The sequence below is a fragment of the Lepidochelys olivacea genome, assembly GCF_965140295.1.
Source record: "Lepidochelys olivacea isolate rLepOli2 genome assembly, chromosome: 5".
NCBI classification, from domain to species: Eukaryota; Metazoa; Chordata; order Testudines; family Cheloniidae; genus Lepidochelys; species Lepidochelys olivacea.
In genome coordinates, this window is record NC_140415.1 from 45,760,526 (window position 1) to 45,782,395 (window position 21,870).

General features: G+C 43.2%; 1 protein-coding gene across 4 annotated transcripts in view; it reads left to right on the plus strand.

Annotated features, from left to right (window-relative positions):
* The first annotated feature begins 523 nt into the window (after positions 1-523).
* Positions 524-21,870, plus strand: part of LHFPL2 (LHFPL tetraspan subfamily member 2) — a 191,557-nt gene continuing 170,210 nt past the window's right edge. For 3 of the 4 annotated variants that reach the window (XM_084628707.1, XM_084628708.1, XM_084628706.1), the window contains exon 1: positions 1,637-1,918. The gene's annotated coding sequence lies outside the window, so the exon portion shown is untranslated. Of the gene's footprint in view, positions 543-1,636; positions 1,919-21,870 lie in introns of those variants that run through there. The other variant, XM_084628711.1, reaches the window with a different exon arrangement.

Consider the following 21,870-nt stretch of genomic DNA (forward strand, 5'->3'; position numbering starts at 1 on the left):
GCATGAATAATCAGATGCAAATGCTAGAATATATATATTTACATGCACAAATAGAACACAAATCAAGAACAAATGGGTTTTGCAGAGGTATGTTCTGTCACTTGTGCAGCAAGTCATCATTGCATAAATGGAGGTCAGGTTGAGGATCCTTTGAAAATATGATAGCCTTGCACTGGGTTACTGTTGTTTACACCCAAAAGAGCTTAGCACGTTGCTATCTTGCACACAGTCACTACTGCATATGTTTATTCTTGTACACAGTTTCATAGATATCAGTAGCGTAGTAAAGGTAATCAAGATCGCATTGTCCATTTGGGCGCGGACTGAGTCTTCTGTATCCTTTCTATTCTAGAGTCCAGAACCAACTCTTAATAATAGTAGCCAAAATGCTTTGCAACATTTAATTACAAGTTACTTTTAAAAAAAAACTGACCAACGCGTAGCAGGCTCCGCATACAGCTCTACAAACTGTTCTGGTGTTGCTGCCTCAGGGTGCTCTGCAGCCCGAGCGAGGACACGAATTCCTTCAGTGTTACTCCTAGGTAAGCACCCAGGTCTGGACCCCCAAGGATTTGTCACCCTTCTCTGAGCAGCGTTTGGCAGGGAGGCAACCCCTCCAATTGCATTAGACACTGAAAAGTAGCAGGGGTGGGAGAGAACTCTCTAGAAAGTCCCAGCTCAGAGAGAAGGTTTCCTCCCTCCAGGCTGCTCTCTAATGACTGATTCTCTTCAGCTGCAGCGCTTCGCCAGCACGCTGCCAGTGAGTAGGCGAGGCCGAGCCTGGGAGTCCTGAAACCCCGCGGCGCGCAGCCTTTTTCTCAGCTCCATCTGTCTGCCAGGCTGGCTCCGCCCCGTGCGCCGCCGTCCAGCCGAGAGCCAGGGGCTGCTGGTAGCGCTGCGCTTAAACACCTCCTGGGGCACCGCACGCCGTGCTCTCCCCTGAGCACCCTGCTGAGCCTCCCAATGAACCTGCATTTCCTCTGCAGGCCACCCCATCCCCCTTCCCCTCAGGGGGCATTACAGCCTCCCTTTACCCTGGGATACCCCTAACCCTCCCAGCCCCCCCGCTAAACCCCCTTTACCCTCCCAGCCCCCCACTACATTCCCTTTACCCTGGGACACCCCCTGACCCTCTCACTCCCCACTACTCCCCCTTTACCCTAGGGTACCCCCATCTCTCCTTCACCCTCCATTGCACACACTACCTCAGGACACCCCCATCGCCTCACTACCCCCCCTACACCCTCTTTACCTCAGGACACCCCCTACCCCCGGTACACCCCTTTACCCTAGGGTACCTCCACTGCACCCTTCCCCCTCTACCCCTCACTAGCCCCCCTGTGCCACACTAGGACACCCCCGTCATTGCACCTTCTCTACCCAAGCTCACCCCCAGACCCCCTTTCAGCCCTTCTAGCTCAGGGCACCCGCATCCCACCTATGCCCCCAGGACGCCCCCTACACCGTGATACGCCCCGTCGCTTCCTCTACCCCTAGGAAACCCTTGCCCCGTTACGCCTCCCTGATCCTGCCTGCGCCCCCTCCCCAGGACTCCCTCCGCCCCTTCCCCAGCCCGGGAGGCGCGCCTGTGGCTGGCCTTGGCGGGGGGAGGCGATGGCGGAGCGCGGGACGTCAGTGTAAGTGGGCCGGTCCTGGGCGAGGCAGAGCCTCCTCGCTCCCTCCCTCCCGCTGCAGGGAAGCAGCAGGGTCCGCGCTAAGCTCCCAGCCCCGTGCCTCAGTGAATGGTCCGGCGTCCGGGTGCGACTGGGGGGTGGGGGAACCCGACCGCCGTGGGGGAAAAGGCAGCGCCTGGGGAGCCGGAGTGAGACCAGTTCCAGCGCCCCGTGCCGCCTGGCACCGGGGATTACCAGCCCGGGAGCCTGCAGAGCAGCAGCACTGAAGTTGCAAGGGGCAGGCGGTAAGTTGGGAAACAATTGGGATCGTTTCCATTCATTGCATGTGTCTGCAGCCCTGGCAGAGGGCAGCCTGGCTGCACCACTAACAAACCAGGGAAGAACTGGGGGTGGGGGCGACTTACGCGGCAAGCTTCCCTGCGTGTGGTTTTCTCTAGCCACAAAATAGACATAGCTGGTAGTTGGAGACGGGAGTTTGGGGGCTCACGAGTTCCTGTGTGTGTAGAAACTGCAATGTTGAAAGAGACCTTGAGGGCTTGGTATTGTTGTGCGTGGGTGAGAAAGAGACAGAGGGATACAGTGATCATGCTAGTTTATAGGCTTTGGTGTACTGGAAACAGCTGCAGCACAAAAAAGTGGGAATCCCACAAACAGGTTTGGTCAGGGGCGATGGAACGAGTTAAAGCCTCTTATAACCCGTGAAATTCTTTAAAACAACAACAACCGGCAAAACGGTGTAACTTCTCAACGTATTTTCCTCAAACTTCAGATCACGACTTGAGTGGAGGACCCCTTGGCATAAAACTTTGCAGCTGCACACTGCTTTGTTGTAAAGCTGTGTGAGGTTAGTGCAATGTTGCATAGGGCGCTTCTGCTTTGCTCGCTGACTAGCGACTCTAGCCTCGTTGCTGGAGCAGTTCCCCTTCCCTCTGTGATACATAAAGCAAGCAGATAAATCTGCCACTTGCTTTATTGCTCTGCTGCCTGCTGTGTCTCTCCAGGGTGGAAAATGACTGACTACATTGTTTTCCCCCGTGATTCTTTTGGATGTGTCAGTGGGAAGGAACCCTTAATCTGGCACATACACTTCTGGTTGGGAATGAAAGGGCTTTCTGCAATAATAACCCAGTCTCTCCAGTATGAGCTGTTGTGTGTTTTAAGTATATGAATGCACAAGTAACAATATGTAAGACATTATATATAGCTGAGGTTTTGGTCATTCACCCACTAACAAAACATCTGCAAGCTGCTTTTCTTTATCCTGTTTCTGTGGGTAATACTGTGTTAAAAAAAAAATCGCAGTTCAGATGGTTGTTTAGGTGAATTTAGTTTGTGTGAAGTATTGAATCATGTGCATTGCTATAAGTTAAATAACTGAATTTACTTAAGCACACGTTTTTGATTGTTTTGTACTGCAGTATTTATTAGTTTAGGAACAGTAAACCTTCTAACAGGATCACAGAAATATAATTATGTCAGAGAAAGTGATGAAAATGAGTGAAGTTTCAACTGGGGTGATGGAGAAATGAGGGAGTTACAAAAACAACAATAAGGCTTATCCCTCCCCACACTCCCCAGGCTTTTCTGTATTTTTCATGTGTTCTCTTGTGTTGTTACTTACACTCACCAATCACTGATTGCAACTTCACATATATGCTTTCCTGTCTCAGAGCAACATGTTGAGAACTTGATAGAGCAGCCATGAATAAAACCAGACTTTGTCTGATGTTTAATGGTGTGTTGATAACTATGCCCTGTATCAGTATTATCAGGATTCTGCTGCTGCCTTGGGCACTCGTTTGTAGTCACAATCCTTTCCCATGCTGTGTTTTAGAAAGCAGAGATTCATATTTCCTTTCAAAGTTCGCTTTCTTCCTCCTCTCCAGTATCTCCCTCCCCTTTGGCTTTCTAGGCTTTGGTTTAAACTAAACTACAGGAAATGGGGTGGGAGGGGGAGAGAAGGGGGAGAAACAGGAGGAAATGGATAAAATATAAATAGCAGTAAAAAGTTTTTGTTACTTGTCATTCAGGAAAAACTTATTAATACATCACATATATGAAGTGGTGTTATATTCAGTCTTAGTACTTTACACACTTAAAAGCAAACCATGAGGCGGTACTCTGTCTCCCTAACGTGCACATGCAGCCACATGAATTCACTCATTTCTACTGTTGTGATAAGTCTTATGTTGGGATGAGGATGAGGGGAAGAAAAAAAGGGAAATAGTAATTGCTTTGATCCTTTTTAGAGTTATGGCTTGCTGTCATGGAAATTACATCTGTTGTCCCGTAATATACCAGTGTTTAGCTTATGATTTATTAGATGCCTCACCATTGGTTCAGTGAAAACTCTTTGTGTTAGGTGTAGCCTGGATTGTCTGTATTTTGTATTGTTGGCGCTAAACAAAAAAAAATACTGTTAAACTAGTCTTTCATTGTTTTGCATACCTCGCACTATAGAGGTTATTACTTTTACTTACACAGGAGAATGCATTCTTTCAAAAGTCAGCTGTCTTGAGGGATATCGAGAATAAACGGTTCTCACTTATCAACCCTTGTATTTTCAGTAGTTTTATTTTTACACTATGAGACACATCAGTATAGAACAGGGTTTCTCTACTCATGGGTCGTAACCCAAAACTGGGTCACCAGAATGTGTCAAAGGGTCATGTCGGGAGGAGGGAGACGTGAGAGTTGGGTCATGCTCTTGGAGGGAGTGGGGTAGTTGCAGAACCCAGCCCACACTCATCCTGCAGTGGCAGCTGCTGCAACTCTGTTCCAGTGGGGCTGATTGGGCTGGGCTGGGCTGCCCACTAGAGGCCTGGCGACCTGATGCATGTTGCTCAGGTCTGCTGCCCCTCTGTAGAGATGACAGAAGGCCTACCAGGCCAAATTTAAGTGAGTGGCATGATGACCCGATGCACCGAGTCACAATGCCACTCCATCACTGATAATTTTAAAATCAAGATTGGATACTTTTCAAATGACATGCTCTAGGAATTATTTTGGTGAAGTTCTGTGACCTGTGATATACAGGAGGTCAGGCTAGATGACCACAATGGTCCCTTCAGGCCTTGGAATCTATGAATCATACAAATTGGGTCCAGCGGGGGGGCTGATCCAAACCTGAGTAGTGTTGTGACCCCCAGAGGTTGCAACATCAGGAGGGGGAGCTGGGCCCAGGGACTGGGCAGAAGCTGCCGCTGTAGCACACATGTTACATTTATTTAGCACTTATTAAGTTAATGTATATATTGAGTAATATTTATTTAGTAAACAGATTTTTTTGCCCTAACACTATCTACTGGGTCATGACAGGCCATCAAGATTTACAAATGGGTCCTGAGCCAAAAAAAGTTGAGAATCTTTGCTATAGAACAGGGGTTCTCAAACTGTGGTCCGCGAGCTCCATTCAGGTGGTCTGCGGATAGTTCCCTCTAAGGTGCACACCTGGGCAGCCGCACATGAGAGAATGAAGGGCCAACCACCTAATTAGTGGAGCTGTGCAGGCGTGGCTCCACTGATTAGGTGCCTGGACCCTGGAGAAGACACCAGTGGTGAGGTGGTGGCCTTGGGGGGAATTGGGGGTAGGTGGGAGGGGGCAGTGAGGTGAGAAGAGGGGGTGGGGGAACTTGGGACGTGCAGTTCTGTGACGGCCAGAGAAAGAGGCAACTTTCCCCAGTTTCAGAGCTGCGGCTGCCAGGGAGAAACGGCCCTCCTTCCCAGCCTCAGCTCTGTGGCTGATGTAGCAGGGGAGAGACCCCCACTCCTTCCCAGCCCCAGCTTGGGGGCTGCCATGGTGGGGGAGAGAGGGAGAGACCCCTCTCCTTCTGAGCCCCAGCTCGGGGGCTGCTGCGGCAGGGGAGAGAGGGCATATTTATCACATTAGAAAGGTAAGACTACTGGTACTAAAACATGAGTTGTGTGCTTTTATTTGTAGAGGAAAAGAACATTAATTATTAAGGTTTTTTTTAATATAGCGCTTTTATCCAAAGAGCATTACAATAGTTAGCAAATGGTACAAACAACTTTTGGAAAGATCATTTGCCAAGACCCTCAGCAATTTTCAAGTGGTCTGTGAAAATTTTTGAGAATCACTGCTATAGAACATCAGTGAGACCATCATATGATGTGTGAAAAGAAAGTCTATTCATCACCCTTTCAAAAAACAACCCCCAAACTAGGTGTTAAATGTTTTAACATGTTAATACACTGCTGAACTGCTTTTTGTTGAGATTGTGGAGATTTTTAATAATAGAGGCAATGCTAACATTTTAAGATTAATTTTAATTTGTGAAGAGGTGTAATAGTCTTAATACACAATCTCTCAAATGAAATGATCACAGCATTGGTGGTATTATTATTCAGCTAAGTTTGTGAGTATTTCCATTGTAAACTGATGAATATTAGCTTGGAGATTCAAGATTTGGGGGAGGGGACTCTTCCAAAACGGTTTGTTTTGGCTGTTGCTGGATGACTAAAAATTGATCATCTTAATACTGAAAAGTGGTGGGGAAAATATGTATCCAAACTTACTTACCTTCTTATCTATTTGGATTGTAAGCTCTTCGGAGCAGGGACTTTTCTCACTGTATGTATGTACAGTATCAAGCGCAACTGAGCCCTGTCTCAGTTGGAGCTTATAGGTGTATTCTAATTAATAAAAAGAGTCTGAGTATTTGGTCATCTCTAGTGGCTGATCTACAGAAGAGCAAAGCTCTACTATAACTGTCTGCTAATAGAGCAGATGAGGAGGGTGAGGTGACATCTTTTATTGGACTAACTTCTGTTGGCGATAGAGACAAGCTTTCAAGTTTACACAGAGCTCTTCTTCGGGCCTGGGAAACTCAAAGGCATCCCAGCTAAATACAAGGTGGAACTTTAGTTAGTGTTTTTTAGTTCAAACAGTATCAGTTCATGCTTTTAGCACTGAAGGTCCTGGTTTCAAACCCCACTGATGAGCAAAGTAGGAAGTAGTTGTGTGTGGTTTTTGTTGTTTCTGTGTACGAGACGGTTTCCTGTAACTTATTTCACTTTAGCAATGGATTCTTGTCAGTAAAGAGAATAGATAATCTATAAAGAATCATAATGTTTTATTTTTATATTGATTCAGCATATAGCAGATAATTTCTTCTAATATATGTTTATCAGTAACAGAAATATGTATATATATCTTCCTACTGTATTTTCCACTGCATGCATCTGTTGAAGTGGGTTTTAGCTCACAAAAGCTTATACCCAAATAAATTTTAGTCTCTAAGGTGCCACCAGTACGCTTCGTTCTTCTTGGAATATTGTGACATTGGCTATGGCACCTCATGAAAGGGTGGTTCTCGTCACCATTATATCTTGTGCAAGTACAGAATTATTTTAAAATTGGGCAGTCAAGTATGTCTGTTTGGTGTGGGAGTAGAGAGCCACTACTGCAAGGGGCGAGGAGTGGGTCCTGCATTGGTAGCTATGGGTCAACCACTAGCTCCATTCCCAGTACCTGGCAGATTTCTAGGCCCCCAGTCCAAGCAGTATCAAGCTTCTGGAAGTTTTCCCCTCCAGCACCCCAAAGCTGGCTCCTTACAAGGGAGGAGGAGGGGGAGTCTTGTCTCTTACAAACAAAGCTGCTAGGGCCACTGCACCGCCCCAACATCCCCTGCATAGGCGATGACTCAGTGGGTGCTCCGGCGGTGGGGCACCCATGGGGAAAAATTGAGCAGCGAAGCTCCCCGCCCTACCTCGACTCCGCCTCCTCCCCTGAGTGCACCATATCCCTGCTTCTCCGCCTACCTCCCAGTACTTACCGCCTCAAAACAGCTGTTTCATGGCTTAACAAGTTCCAGGAGGGAGCGGGGAGGAGTGGGAATGTGGTGCGCTCAGGAGAGGAGGTGCGGAAGAGGCGGGGCCGGGGCGGGGATTTGGGGAAGGGGTTGTAATAGGGGCAGGGAGGGGGTGGAGTTGGGGCAGGGACTTTGGGGAAGGGGTTGGAATGGGGGCGGGGCAGGGATAGGAGGGGGTGGAGCAGGGGTGGAGTCGGGGAGGGCCAGGGGCAGAGAGGGGTTGAGCACCCACCGGCGCCAGCAGAAGTCGGCGCCTATGATCCCCTGGATCCAGAACTATGCCGGGGAGACACCCCCGCCACTAGAACCCATGTTGTGCTTCCCCTCTCCCTAAACATATGGCATCTGGGAAATAAACTGTACAGAAGAAGTAGCCAAGACCAGATGGTTTGATCATATTTCTCCAGTTTTTACTTGATGTTCTCTGTGCTGCACTCACTGGCTGTTTGTTGTCTCTCTCTTCTCCCCTCCCCCTTGCCCCTCCCCCCATCCTCCAAGGGTCTCTTTTCCTCAGCTTCATTCCACACTAGTCCCTAATACCATCCTCCGCTCCTTCTTCTCACCCAATTTGTTCCCCTTACCTCCCTTTTCTTGTTTTTCCATTTAGCTAATCTTTTTGCCTCCATCCCATCCCACAGTCACGGAGCTAATATTACGTTTGCTGCCATCACATTGATAGCTCTTAAAACCAACAAGGAGTCCGGTGGCACCTTAAAGACTAACAGATTTATTTGGGCATAAGCTTTCGTGGGCTAGAACCCACTTCATCAGATGCATGGAGTGAAAATTACAGATGCAGGTTATCTTTAAGGTGCCACCGGACTCCTTGTTGTTTTTGTGGATACAGACTAACACGGTTACCCCCTGATAATTGATAGCTCTGCTTCTATGTTGAATCCCTTTCCCCTACACTTTGTCTTGACCACCTAGATTTAAAGTTCCTTGGGGCATGGACTGACAGCTGCTCCTGTGTTTGTACAGTACCTGGTACAAAGGGACCCCAATCTTGGTTGATCCCTAGGCACTACCATAATAGACAGGATTAACAAGCTGGAGCTCTGCTTGACTCAGTTGATTTTTCTGCCACAAGGATAATTAGAGCAACCCAAGAAGCCCCTGCCTCAAACCAAGAAGCAGAGGACAGGGCTGCAATATGGGAAATTTAGCACTTTAACAACCGGCATAATGTATCTTCTTTTTAAAAGAAAGATAAAACCACCAATTATGGGTCTAATTTACAATTTTACAGAATTTCAGTAGAGTTAAAAGTAGCACTACCACCATTTTAAAGATTAGTATGAAGGCTATTTATATCCCAAAAGCAGAGTTCAGGGTTTTATGTGACATCTTCTGCAGCAGCTGATGTCATAATACTTAAAGCAGAGTAGAAAGTTGTATTCCCTGCTATTTAAGCTATTAGTAATGTCTTTAACAGTTGATGGGGAAACTGGGCATCCATGCCTCATCAAGTAAAGGAAGGAAAAAGGAGATTTGTAATTCCAGTAGAATGTCTCTAATGTGTATATTTATGATTTGCACCAGGAGGTCATAAACTGTATTGCTTCACAGATTCCAGGAGCAGAAGGGACCATAGTGATCATCTACTGTAACTATATAACTCCTGCAATAGAACTTCCCCAAAATATTGTCTATAGTGGATCTTTTAGAAAAAATCCGATCTTTCACTTCAGTGATGGAGAATCCACCACAAAGCTTGGTACATTGTTCCAATGGCTAATTGCTCATACTGTTAAAAATGTACACTTTATTTCCAGTCTGAATTTGCTTAGCTTCAACTTCCAGCTATTGGATCACATTATACCATTCTCTGCTAGATTGAAGAGCCCATTATTAAATATTTACAGGTTTCAGAGTAACAGCCGTGTTAGTCTGTATTCGCAAAAAGAAAAGGAGTTCTTGTGGCACCTTAGAGACTAACCAATTTATTTGAGCGTAAGGTTTTGTGAGCTACAGCTCACTTCATCGGATGCATACTGTGGAAAGTGTAGAAGATCTTTTTATATACACACAAAGCATGAAAAAAAACCTCCTCCCACCCCACTCTCCTGCTGGTAATAGCTTATCTAAAGTGACCACTCTCCTTACAATGTGTATGATAATCAAGATGGGCCATTTCCAGCACAAATCCAGGGTTTAACAAGAACGTCGGGGGGGGGGGGGAGGAAAAAACAAGGGGGAATAGGTTACCTTGCATAATGATTTAGCCACTCCCAGTCTCTATTCAAGCCTAAGTTAATTGTATCAAATTTGCAAATGAATTCCAATTCAACAGTTTCTCACTGGAGTCTGGATTTGAAATTTTTTTTGTTGTCATATCACAACTTTCAGGTCTGTAATCGTGTGACCAGAGAGATTGAAGTGTTCTCTGACTGGTTTATGAATGTTATAATTCTTGACATCTGATTTGTGTCCATTTATTCTTTTATGTAGAGACTGTCCAGTTTGACCAATGTACATGGAAGAGGGGCATTGCTGGCACATGATGGCATATATCACATTGGTGGATGTGCAGGTGAACGAGCCTCTGATAGTGTGGCTGATGTTATTAGGCCCTGTGATGGTGTCCCCTGAATAGATATGTGGGCACAGTTGGCAATGGGCTTTGTTGCAAGGATAGGTTCCTGGGTTAGTGGTTCTGTTGTGTGGTATGTGGTTGCTGGTGAGTATTTGCTTCAGGTTGGGGGGCTGTCTGTAGGCAAGGACTGGCCTGTCTCCCAAGATTTGTGAGAGTGTTGGGTCATCCTTCAGGATAGGTTGTAGATTCTTGATAATGCATTGGAGGGGTTTTAGTTGGGGGCTGAAGGTGACGGCTAGTGGCGTTCTGTTATTTTCTTGGTTAGGCCTGTCCTGTAGTGGGAGACTTCTGGGAACTCTTCTGGCTCTATTAATCTGTTTCTTCATTTCTGCAGGTGGGTATTGTAATTGTAAGAATGCTTGATAGAGCTCTTGTAGGTGTTTGTCTCTGTCTGAGGGGTTGGAGCAAATGCAGTTGTATCGCAGAGTTTGGCTGTAGACGATGGATCGTGTGGTGTGATGAAAGCTGGAGGCATGTAGGTAGGAATAGCGGTCAGTAGGTTTCCGGTATAGGGTGGTGTTTATGTCACCATCGTTTATTAGCACTGTAGTGTCCAGGAAGTGGATCTCTTTTGTGTGGACTGGACCAGGCTGAGGTTGATGGTGGGATGGAAATTGTTGAAATCGTGGTGGAATTCCTCAAGGGCTTCTTTTCTATGGGTCCAGATGATGATGTCATTTTTTCCTAAACCCCCCCCCCCCCCAGACGTTCTTGTTAAACCCTGGATTTGTGCTGGAAATGGCCCACCTTGATTATCATACACATTGTAAGGAGAGTGGTCACTTTAGATAAGCTATTACCAGGAGGAGAGTGGGGTGGGAGGAGATATTTTTTCATGCTTTGTGTGTATATAAAAAGATCTTCTCCATTTTCCACAGTATGCATCCGATGAAGTGAGCTGTAGCTCACAAAAGCTTATGCTTAAATAAATTGGTTAGTCTCTAAGGTGCTACAAGTACTCCTTTTTTTATTAAATATTTGTTTCCCATGTAGGTACTTACAGACTGTATGAAGTTACCCCTTAACCGTCTATTTAAGCTAAATAGACTGAGATCCTTGAGTCTCACTATAAGGCATGTTTTCCAGTCCTTTAATCACTCTTGAGGCTCTTCTCTGAACCTCTCCAATTTATCAACATCCTTCTTGAATTGTGGGCATCAGAACTGGACACACAAGTTCTTTTTTAGGCTGAGCACATTGCATACACCAGGGGCTCCTTGTATGCCTCTATTCTCCCCACTGTGCACAACCCTCCCATTGCCCTTTATTTCAGGAACTCCCTGTAAACATCTGCTCCCCCCACTCATCCATCATGCCAGTGGCTCCGTGTGCCCCATTCCTCCCTTCCATGCTAAGGTCCCCAGTCATGTTCCCTATGCTGGGGGCTGTGTGTGTGTGTGTGTGTTTCCTTTTTGTCTCCTGTCTAAAGTACCTTTCATTCTTTCAATCTGGAAGGTCAGGTGGATGGCTGGTGTCCTCTTTTCTCTCTCCCAGTATGGAGCAGGCTTTGGGGAGGCAACGAGCTAGGAGGGAGGAACATGAAATGCCTCCTTCACTCTGCTCTCCCTCTGTCTCCCCCACTGGCTGAGGATGCATCCCACAGTTGTTAAGTGTCTCGCTGCAGGGAGAGCAAAGAGCAACTTTTAAACTGCTAATTGCTCACCGATTGTGCCAGGAGCTCTGTGTGGCTCCCTCCTCCTCCACCCCCCACTCAGTGCCAGGGGCTCTGTGGGGTCCCTCCATTTCCTTCCCACCACCATTCTTGTTTTTTTTTCCTTTCTGTCTGGGAGATAACTCCTTGTGTATGACAACTTTTATAAACTCAACTGGGAAAAGGGCAGAGGTGAGATCAGGCATGTTGTTATGCTGGGAAGTGTTCATGGCTCCATCAGTTGGGATCTCTGATCTATAATCTCTGATTATAGCTGATGGGTCTGCTAACCACATTCCAGGGGTAGGATGTTCCCATTTTCCCCCTTTCGATTTTGTGATTTTCACCAAAATCAACAGGATTCTGTCTGTCTATGCCGAGAACATTCCTGAAATTTTGGAATTGATTGGATATGATGTTCAAAAGTTACCACGTTACATCCAAACAGAGGAATGTCATCGAGTTGACTATTGGACCTAGCAAATCATTAAAAAATTAGGACCCCGAAAGTGTAGTGATATCCTATTTTTTATCAAATCTTTGAGGGAGCTTTGAAGTCCAATATTAACATGTCACTATTACAAAATACACCACTGAACATTTACTTGGAAGTATGAATTATGATGATGAATAATTTAATCTAGACAGTTCACTTTCTTAGAAATGTATGTCTATTTGGTAATACCTTATGCTTGCTTTTTCATTGTTTGTTCACCTACTCTCTAATTTGTAAATTACAGTAACTCCGAATGGGTGTCTCAGACATTAGTCAGTTTTACAATGTATTGTTTTAAAATACATTAATTTTTAAAGTATAGGTATTTTACTGTTGATTTGGTATCTTAAATATTTCTTACAGTTTCATTTTGATTAATTTTTAAACAAACTCCTGACTTTTTCACTTGTATTTAGACTTCAGGAGGTCAGATATAGACAATAGGCAGATGATTTTTAAGGTTTTTAGGCAGTTACTCAAATTAATCCAAGCCTCAGTCCGATGTATACAGTGCTCCCAAGGTGTTTTCATACAAGGAAGTACTTCAAGGAAGACCAAACCCCCAAAGAAAAAATAAATTGTAAATTTATTGTGGATGCCAGACAATTACTACAGGTCCTAGTATTGAAAATGTGAATATTTGTTGTTTTGTTTCATATTGAAGATACTTTAAAGGGGGATAGTGATGGTGTTTGAGACTGATCAGTCTTGACCATATGATTCTAAAAATTCTCCCCACTGGTACAAAGTGAGTTTACACTTCTCTGTGGAAAGCAAAGGCTTGGAGGATAAATTTGGGGAGAGGCTTCCCCAATTTTCCTTATCTTCTTTTGTCAGTAATCACAATGTCTTTTCCAGCTTAAAGCTTCACAGTGATCTTGTATATTAGTTTTTGGAAGAAACCAAAATGTTTGGACATGTTTGTGTGTATAGAGTTGTACAGTGAAATTTATTACTAGTTACTTTTATTTATACGGTTTTTGAATTTTTCCTCTTTTTTTGAAGAGTGAAAACTGAACAAAAAGCAACCCTGGGAGAAACATCCTGCTGTGTAGCAACCTGCTGCCAAATCAGATATAGCCCCCATGACAAATGAACACAGGAGACATCAGTTTTCCCCCTCATTTCAAATTATTTTGCTGACAGTACTATCCTGTCATCTGACAGATTGGAAGCATCATTGGAGTCTTGTCTTATCTGTAATAACTATAATTTCTTTACTGAAAAATGCCTTATTTTTATGTGAGATTGTTACAATTCATGAATTATATTTTTACTACCACCTGACACATTACATGTTTCATATTTATGTATAGTTTGATAATTCAGTCATTAAGAATACTGATGGTCTGTTCCCAATAAATAACACCAATAATTTAAAACAAAAACCAACCAAATTAATGGGTTTCCAGTCAAATAGCATGATGAATTAAATTTATTAAGTTGCATTGTATGGTCTTGGCCCCTTTCACCTTGAAAGAGTACCTCTGATTCCATGCATTTCTTGAGCCCTTCTGCTAAGGTGGTTTTTGTTATTTAAAAATAAACAAAATTTCTTGTGAGCTTAGTGGTGAAAAAATTGTCATATTGACCGCCTTAGTGATTGTAGACCTATTTTTTGTGCCAAACAGATGCAATTCAGGCCTAGTCTAAACAAAATGGTACAGTGGTTTATCTAAAGTTTTGTTTGGAAACTACTTCAGTTTCTCTATGTAGACAAGGCCTTGGACAGCTATCTTGGACAAATTTCATCACACAGCTTCCAAACCTGTTCTGTAAAGATCAGCTCTAAGGTGGGAGGATAATTCAGTCTTCATATTTGATCCTTCTGCAGAGATTGCTGATAGGGATGCCAATTAGTACCATTTGTGATAGTAGCATTTATAATGGCAGCTTTCAGAGTAGCAGCTGTGTTAGTTTGTATCTGTAAAAAGCTAAGGAGTACTTGTGGCACCTTAGAGACGAACAAATTTATTAGAGCATAAGCTTTCGTGAGCTACAGCTCACTTCATCGGATGCATATGCTCTAATAAGCTTATGCTCTAATAAATTTGTTCGTCTCTAAGGTGCCACAAGTACTCCTTAGCTTTTATAATTTTCTAGGCAAGTAAGTTGCTCTTAGAGCCAACTCATTTTACATGGGTCAATGAATTACTATTAGCAGGGATCACTTCTAAGAAGAACATTAGAAATATTGAGTCTTTTGAAAGACTCCCCCTCCCCAAAAAGCAATCAATCAAACACTATCAGATTTGCTGAAGTGCATGTGCTTGGTAATACAGTTTACAATTTTTCATTCAGATCACCTGTCTTCAGATGATGGCAGTACACCAGAGCGTGCCTTTGGTTTTTATACTTTGGCCGTTAGCACGTAAAAGTCCCTTTGGTACAGTCTGTGCAAAATAACAATTTGGGGGAAGGAAGTGTGCAAGGAAAAATACACTACAAGCATAGAGGTTGAGTTTGTTATAACTACTTTTGTTGTGGGGTCTTTTCAGATGGGCAGAAGAATTTTTTCTTGTAAAATCTGTTAAGTGTCTGAGGTTTAACAAAGAGCAATACTTGCGTCAAAAGTTTCAAAGGTGGTTCTTTATATGCCATGAAATACAATACATTTGGCGCACTTCACACGTAATTAGTTAGTATGGCTTTTATGAATAATGCCTATTGAGGCTGCCTAATTTCATTCAAGCTCTGTCAGAGTGTGGCATTTGTGTAAGATGCCTCTCCCTGATAAAATTAATTTCTTTCAGACAGCAGGCAAGGCAATCAGTAATCTGAAATTAAGTCCATCTAATAACACTCGCCCTTCAATGTGCACGGAAAAGGCTTGACATAGTTTAATATTTACAAGAAAATTCTTGTCTGAAAAACTGAATGATCAAAACTGGATTTTCATTGTGTTCCCAATGTGGCAACTCATTCTCTTGGTGTTTTTAATATGTTGAGAATAACAGGGCATACTTGGATTTTGAATGCACATTTCAAGTCAGATTTGTGGGGTTTCTTCTAGAGGTATATAAATAGAACATTTAAGTTCTGTTCTCACTGTTATGATCTCAGCCTAGTCTGTAGGCCAAATTCAACATTGTAATTGAATTATAGTTTTATGCTCAATAGAAAATCATATACAGTTCTGTATGTTTTTGTGGATTGTATCTTTCAGTAACATTCTTACTGTGATATCCTCGGTGCAGTGTCTCTCTCTGGTATGGCTTACCTTACATAAGTTAATGATAGGGGTGTTGGAACAATTTTTATTGTGGGGGTGCTGAGAGCCATTGAACCAAACTGTAAACCTTATATATAATGGTAACTACTTCACCCCAGGGGGATGCAGTAGCACCCCCAGCATCCCTAGTTCCAGCACCTATAATGAAGGCATCTATTTGTTCTGTTCAGTTTAGATATTTGTGCTCACAATGGGCATAGTACACTAAGACAGCTGGAATGCAAACTTTCCCAATGGTCTCCCAGCTGATCGTTCTGTGAGGTGTAAGGTAATTTAGCAGAATGTGTATGGTGGTGTATACACCTATATCTAATCATTAGTCATAACTAAGCTGCATAAAGTTAGCATAATTGCCTTCATCCAGTGCTTAACAGATAGATGACACAAACATCATTACGCAACAGCTCTGACAGCTTGAAGTAGAGCTTGCCTTTCATCTTAGCAAAATTTGGAGACCTAGAACTGAGCTCAGGGCCAGTCTAGAACATGGCTGGGTAAAGGTGGCTTAGAGCTATCCTTGTACTCTTGTGCTGTTCTGGGGCCCAACAAAACAGAGTCCAGTCACACAACGAAGCGTCCTTAGGGATGTTCTCACTTAAACTTGGTTGCTTGTGTGTCAAAAGGATTTGTTCCAGCAGCTGTGGGTTGCTAGACCAGCATTTCCCTACCTTTTCTGGTTTAGGGTACACTTACTTCAGTAAAAGATTTGTGCGTGCACCCCCACCCCACACTAAAATTATTAAAACAAAATTTATTCTTAATGAGAAATTTGAGCTTGCCTTGATATGCAGAGTCATTAAATCTTAACAGGAAATGATGACATTGCATCAGAGCTCTTGTTCCACTGATGCTCTTTTTGTTTGTTTTTGATGTAAGACAGGCTTGAATAAAACTTAACTTCCAGTTGGACATGAGTACTGATATCTGTTGATTTGTCAAGCTGCAATGCAAATTTTCTGCTTTATTTGAGGACAAGATGGTTTACCTGTCAATGAAAATCCAAATTGCCAATAACTCTCACAGTCGCATTGCCTCACCACTTGGACTTCCTTGTGTTCATGTTCAGCTTCATCACTGAAAATAGATGTAGAGGTGCCAGAATCTGTTTTCTTCAAATATTTATCCATTTTTGAATCTTCTATTCAAAATGGTTGATACGAAAACACAACTACCGTGTGATACCACGTGAACGGCAAGGTCATATGAGTGTAGTGTGTGTAACGTCTGTCTCACACACGTATACCCGAAGAGCAACAGCACAAAGTGCAATTTGATTTTGACACTAATTAAAATTTAGTGACTTTTCCAAAATTCCGGGGCAAACCTGTTCATTCCTGATGGCACACTGGCTGGGAAACACTGCACTAGAGCACAAGGATGCCAGAATCATATTCATTTCACCCCTGGAAACACGTCCTAAGCATGGCCTGGATGGAGGAGCAGGCTTTAGTTGCTTTACTCCATGTGTGGATTTCCCTTGGCAAGGGCAATTCCCAGAGGGCCGGTTCAGCTAGCTTTGTGGTTGCTATGGAAAAACAGCCAAAACGGGGCCCAACATCCAATCTTAAAAGGGAAAGGTTGAAAAGAAAATAGGCAAAAAAAAAAAAAGGCAATGACAAGAAACGTGTGTACATCTCCTCTTCTCCCCCCACCCGTGCCTGATTAAGGACTGGAACTAACAATAATAACAATACTTGTTCCAATCATCCTGACTACATTGCTTGTGTACTGTATTCCTTTCTCCACCATCTTTCTGTATTATTTTTTGTTTGTCTTGCTGTACTGTGATCACAATTTACAAGTATGACATGACATCCCATATTTGGCATAGTAATATTATGATATGATTATGGCATAATTATGATGCATTTTGTATAAGGCATATAAGATGTCATTGGAAAAGTTATGATTTGTTGAATATGATTATCTTTGTGCATGTATCATTTTTGTATCTCCAGTTATGAATATTGACTAAGTATCTATATTTCAAATGTTGTTACAACTGGGTACACCCACTAGGCAAGATGCTTCCAGTCCAAATAGCTGGTTGGGAAGGGCCCATTCAAGGTAATGGGCCATCAGGTGAAACAATAGGCCTTAGGAGAAGCTTATCCCCCACATGGTGAGCCTTCCTGAGAATGCTTCAGACAGCCTTGTAAGTAATGGCTGCTATGACTCAGCAAAGTATGCAAGGGCCTGTGACCAGACCACATGACACGAGTCTCCATTTTGTGTACCTGTATTTTTTCACAAACTGGGCTGAGAACCACACGTGAAACAAAGGGTACCCGCCTTATGGAAAAGCTATATAGGGTAGGGAGTGACATCATCGGTGGTTCTTCACTGCCCCACCACTCAACACCTAAGAGAAGCTCCGAAAGAAAAGGACTTGGAATGGAAATGGGGATCCCAAGCTGCAAAGCAAGTGCAGCTTGTGCCTTGAGAATCTGCAAGTCTGTTTGTATCATCAGTCAGGGTGCGAAATTGCTAATTCATATCCAATCTTTTTAGTGTATTAGGCTTAGTGTCCGGTTTTGTTTATTTACTAGGGAATCTGCTTTGATCTGTTTGCTATCACTTATAATCACTTAAAATCTAACTCTTGTAGTTAATAAACTTGTTTTATGTTTTAATCTAAAGCAGTGTGCCTTTGACTGAAATGTCTGGGGAAAATCTTAGCTTGGTTAGCACGAGTGTATTGTGCGTATTTCTCTCCACGTTGAGGTCGAGGTGAACCGAATAATCTTTTTTGAGTGCTGTCCCTGTGGGTACTCCACTCTAGGTGTCCACACGTCCCTGTGTCGTTGATCAGAGATTTTTGGTAGCAGTGCCTGGTCGGGACCAAGGCGCTCAGTTGGTATCTCCCGTCTTGTTGGAATCTTCCTGAGCACCTGCATCCCGCACCCCCCTCAGTTCCTTCTCAACCATCTCCGGCTGAAGACGGGACTCGGGGCAGTGCTGCTTCTCTTCCCTGGTCTCTGTAGGAAAAAAGTAACAAAGAATGTAGAAATAGTTATTAGTTACATCCCAGTTGTTTCTCTTCCTTTAGTGTAGTTACTTAGTTAAAAAAACAAACAAAACAAAAAATAAACAAAACTGTTCCCTTCGGGCTTGTCTCCCACTGAGATGCTCTCCCCTGCCATTTCTAATTCACAAAGCCAGGGGCTTCAGGATTCAAAGTGTGTTTCCTGTCAGGACTCCATGCCGTGGTCGGATGGGTACTCACATTGTGTGATGTGCCTCGGGGAAACCCACATCCCCACAAAGTGCCTCCACTGTACGAGCCTCAAGTCAAGGGCTCGGTGCAACAGGGACCTACCGCTTAAAATGCTTCTGAGGGGAAAAATCCCTGCAGATTTTGGAGATGGGGAAAGTTAAACCCGCTCCTAAACACTCCCCGGCCAGATCCGAACCAGTTGGAAGCGTTGCTTCACCCTCTCTGGAGCAGAGGGAAGAAGCACAGCAGTCTCATAGGAGAGACTCCGACAAGGGTAAAGGGTCTCCCGCAAGATCCTTACCCTCTGTGCTGACAGCGCCACGGGCACCAACTCTTTCTAAAGCCTCAGCTGTGGCTCTTGCAGACCACAGAGGCAGGAATCCGACCTCCCGTAGCAGGAAGGTTTCCGAGGCACTGAGTGCCTCAGTGTTAAAAATAGCCACGGTGCCAGCTGCATGCTCTGCCCCTGTGCCGACAAGGACATATACTTCCAAATGACCAGTGCTTATGGGCATTTCCCTATATGGTCTTTCTTGAAAAATCATTATGTGATAGAAGATAATTTACATACCTAATTACAAATTCTGTAGGGATGTATGTTGTAGAGAAGTATCACCAAATGATATCGTTTGTTTTTAAACAATGCTGTCTGGTAATCTGCTTTGCTTCTTAATTCCTCTAAGCAACATGGACCATCTAGCCTGAGTTTGTTAGTTAGTGTGTGTGTGTGTGCGAGATCTTGGTCTTGAGAATGAGTGATCAACTTCATTGTTTGAAGGGGGACGCATGAGCATTTATTGGATTGCCTATATAGTTTAAAAGCTCAAAGTAATCAAAGTAATCAATTCTAATCTCACTAGAGATTAAATTTTAATTTTATTTTAATTTAATTTAATACTCTTAAAAGGTGCTCATTTAATAGCCCTGGTAATTGAAGTCCTGTTTATCTAAAGAACTGGAAAAGCATAGGAGCAGTAGTGTTTTTCCATCAATGACTCTCCCTTGCTGTGAAAGGAATATCTCTAGGGTTGAAAGGATAGTTTAGTCTCCTTAGGCTCTCTTGAGTTAGCAAACAAGCATGTCACTTATGTTACTGGTTTCTGTGATGTGGATATTTGTGCATTGAAGGCTACACAGTAACAGCTATGCTCATTTCACTAACAGCTGTTTAGCTCTTAGTAATTTTCAGGGCTAGATTTGAACTAGCAACCCAGAGGTGTAAGGCTCTGTGTTTCATTAGCAGTCGTCCCCTGAGGCATCCAGCCTCCATCCTTTATTGCATCCCTAATTAGAGCCTTAAATTTAAAAAGTAATCTTGACAATAGCGGGCTATAGCTTTCAAGACAGAATATTTAAATCAAAGTTGACTACAAGTAGAGAAGAGATACCTGGAACTGATGTTTTTCACCGAGATTCTGTTTACGGGGTAAGAGAGAAGGACACATTACCAAATGGGGAATCCTAGTGCAAAATACCTTTCTCAGGATGTAGATCACTTGCTTTAATCCAGCCATGAAAGTCAAAGAGCTATAATCTGGGTTTGCACAAATGTACTTGATTGCTAGTATTCGGGTAGATTAGGGGAAGCGGTCCCGCACAAGAGGTTTGGGGTAATGCTCTGTAGAGATGCTTACCCTTTTTCCTCTTTAGGTGCCTCCAGCGGATGACCAGTGGAAGGGTGGTAGGATTCCTAATAGGGAGCTGCTGGACTCCATCTTACTCTGTTTCAGTTGCTCAAATACCACAGTGATGAGTGTCATATTTGAAGCTGAGTAGAAAAAGATAATTTTGTATTTCAGATAAATTACGGCTTGGTTAATTAAACTTTATCTAAATCTCCCTGTAGTTTTATTTGGATAGGGTATCTTTCATTTCCTGCCCAAAACTGCTATATAGTTTTTCCATTTTAAATAGCTGGTTATATTCCACCCTAGAGAGAATTGCATTTCAGTGATGCTAAAGTGATCATATATAACTTATAGCTGTCTTGCGTGCTTGCTGTGACTTATTTAATAAATTTTTATAAAGCACTTTCAGATTTTTGTGCTATACCAGTAAATTTTATTATGTATTAAAGGGTGAAACCACTGAACTATTGAGAGGTTTCAGAGTAGCAGCTGTGTTAGTCTGTATTCACAAAAAGAAAAGGAGTACTTGTGGCACCTTAGAGACTCAAATAAATTTGTTAGTCTCTAAGGTGTCACAAGTACTCCTTTTCTTTTTGAACTATTGAGAGGTTTTTTTCACGCAATGCACTGTCAGCCTCTGGAACTGCTTGCCAGAGGGTGTTGTGAAGGCCAGTACTATAATGGGGTTCAAAAGGGAGCTAGATAGGTCCATCAATGGCTATTAGCCAGGATGGGCAGGAATGGTGTCCCTAGCCTCTGTTTGCCAGAAGCTGGGGTTGGGTGACTGGGCATGGATCAGATTGATGATAACCTGCCTGTTCATTCCCTTTGGGGCACCTGCTATTGGCCACTGTCAGAGGACAGGATACTGGGCTTGATGGACCTTTGGTCTGACCTGGTATGGCCATTCTTATGTTGGAGTGTATCCTTTTAATACTGAGACAGGGGAGTTACTCGTAGTGGACATCCGATATTGTTGTCAGTTTGTATTTAAATTGCTAGAGATAATTTCCTATTGATGCCAATTTATTAAATACAGATTTCAGTGAGGAAAACTGTAAATTTTTGTCTCTTTGAATTGTAAAGGTTGCAAGAATCAACCTGTTTAGAGTTAAGGATGCAGAGTAATGTCAGCAAAAAGTTGTACTTTATGAGCCAAATGCCTCCTATTCATTTTCTTTATAATTTAAGACCGAAGTACTTTTAACGAACCAAAAAAACCCATGAACATTTGTCTGTCTCCTGCCAGTTGGCATCAGCTGCAAATTATGATGTTTCATTTCAGCCATACTAAACTCCAAATGAAATAATACAAGTTGTCTCATTAAGAAAATGTCATTATGCTTATAATCCTGATGTGGTTGTGTTAACTTATTTTCTTCATCCCTTGTGTGAAATCTTATTTAATATGGAAGTCTCTTCTCTTTTATTTTTCTCCCCTTCTTATATTTCAGATATTTCTTAATTCATTTTCACGTCAGTATGTATGTGGATTTCTCTGAGGTTCAATCATACCTGTGTTGTGTTGGGGATGGGGAATATGGAGAATAGCACATGGTGTCTGTACTATTACTGCAGAGGTGTA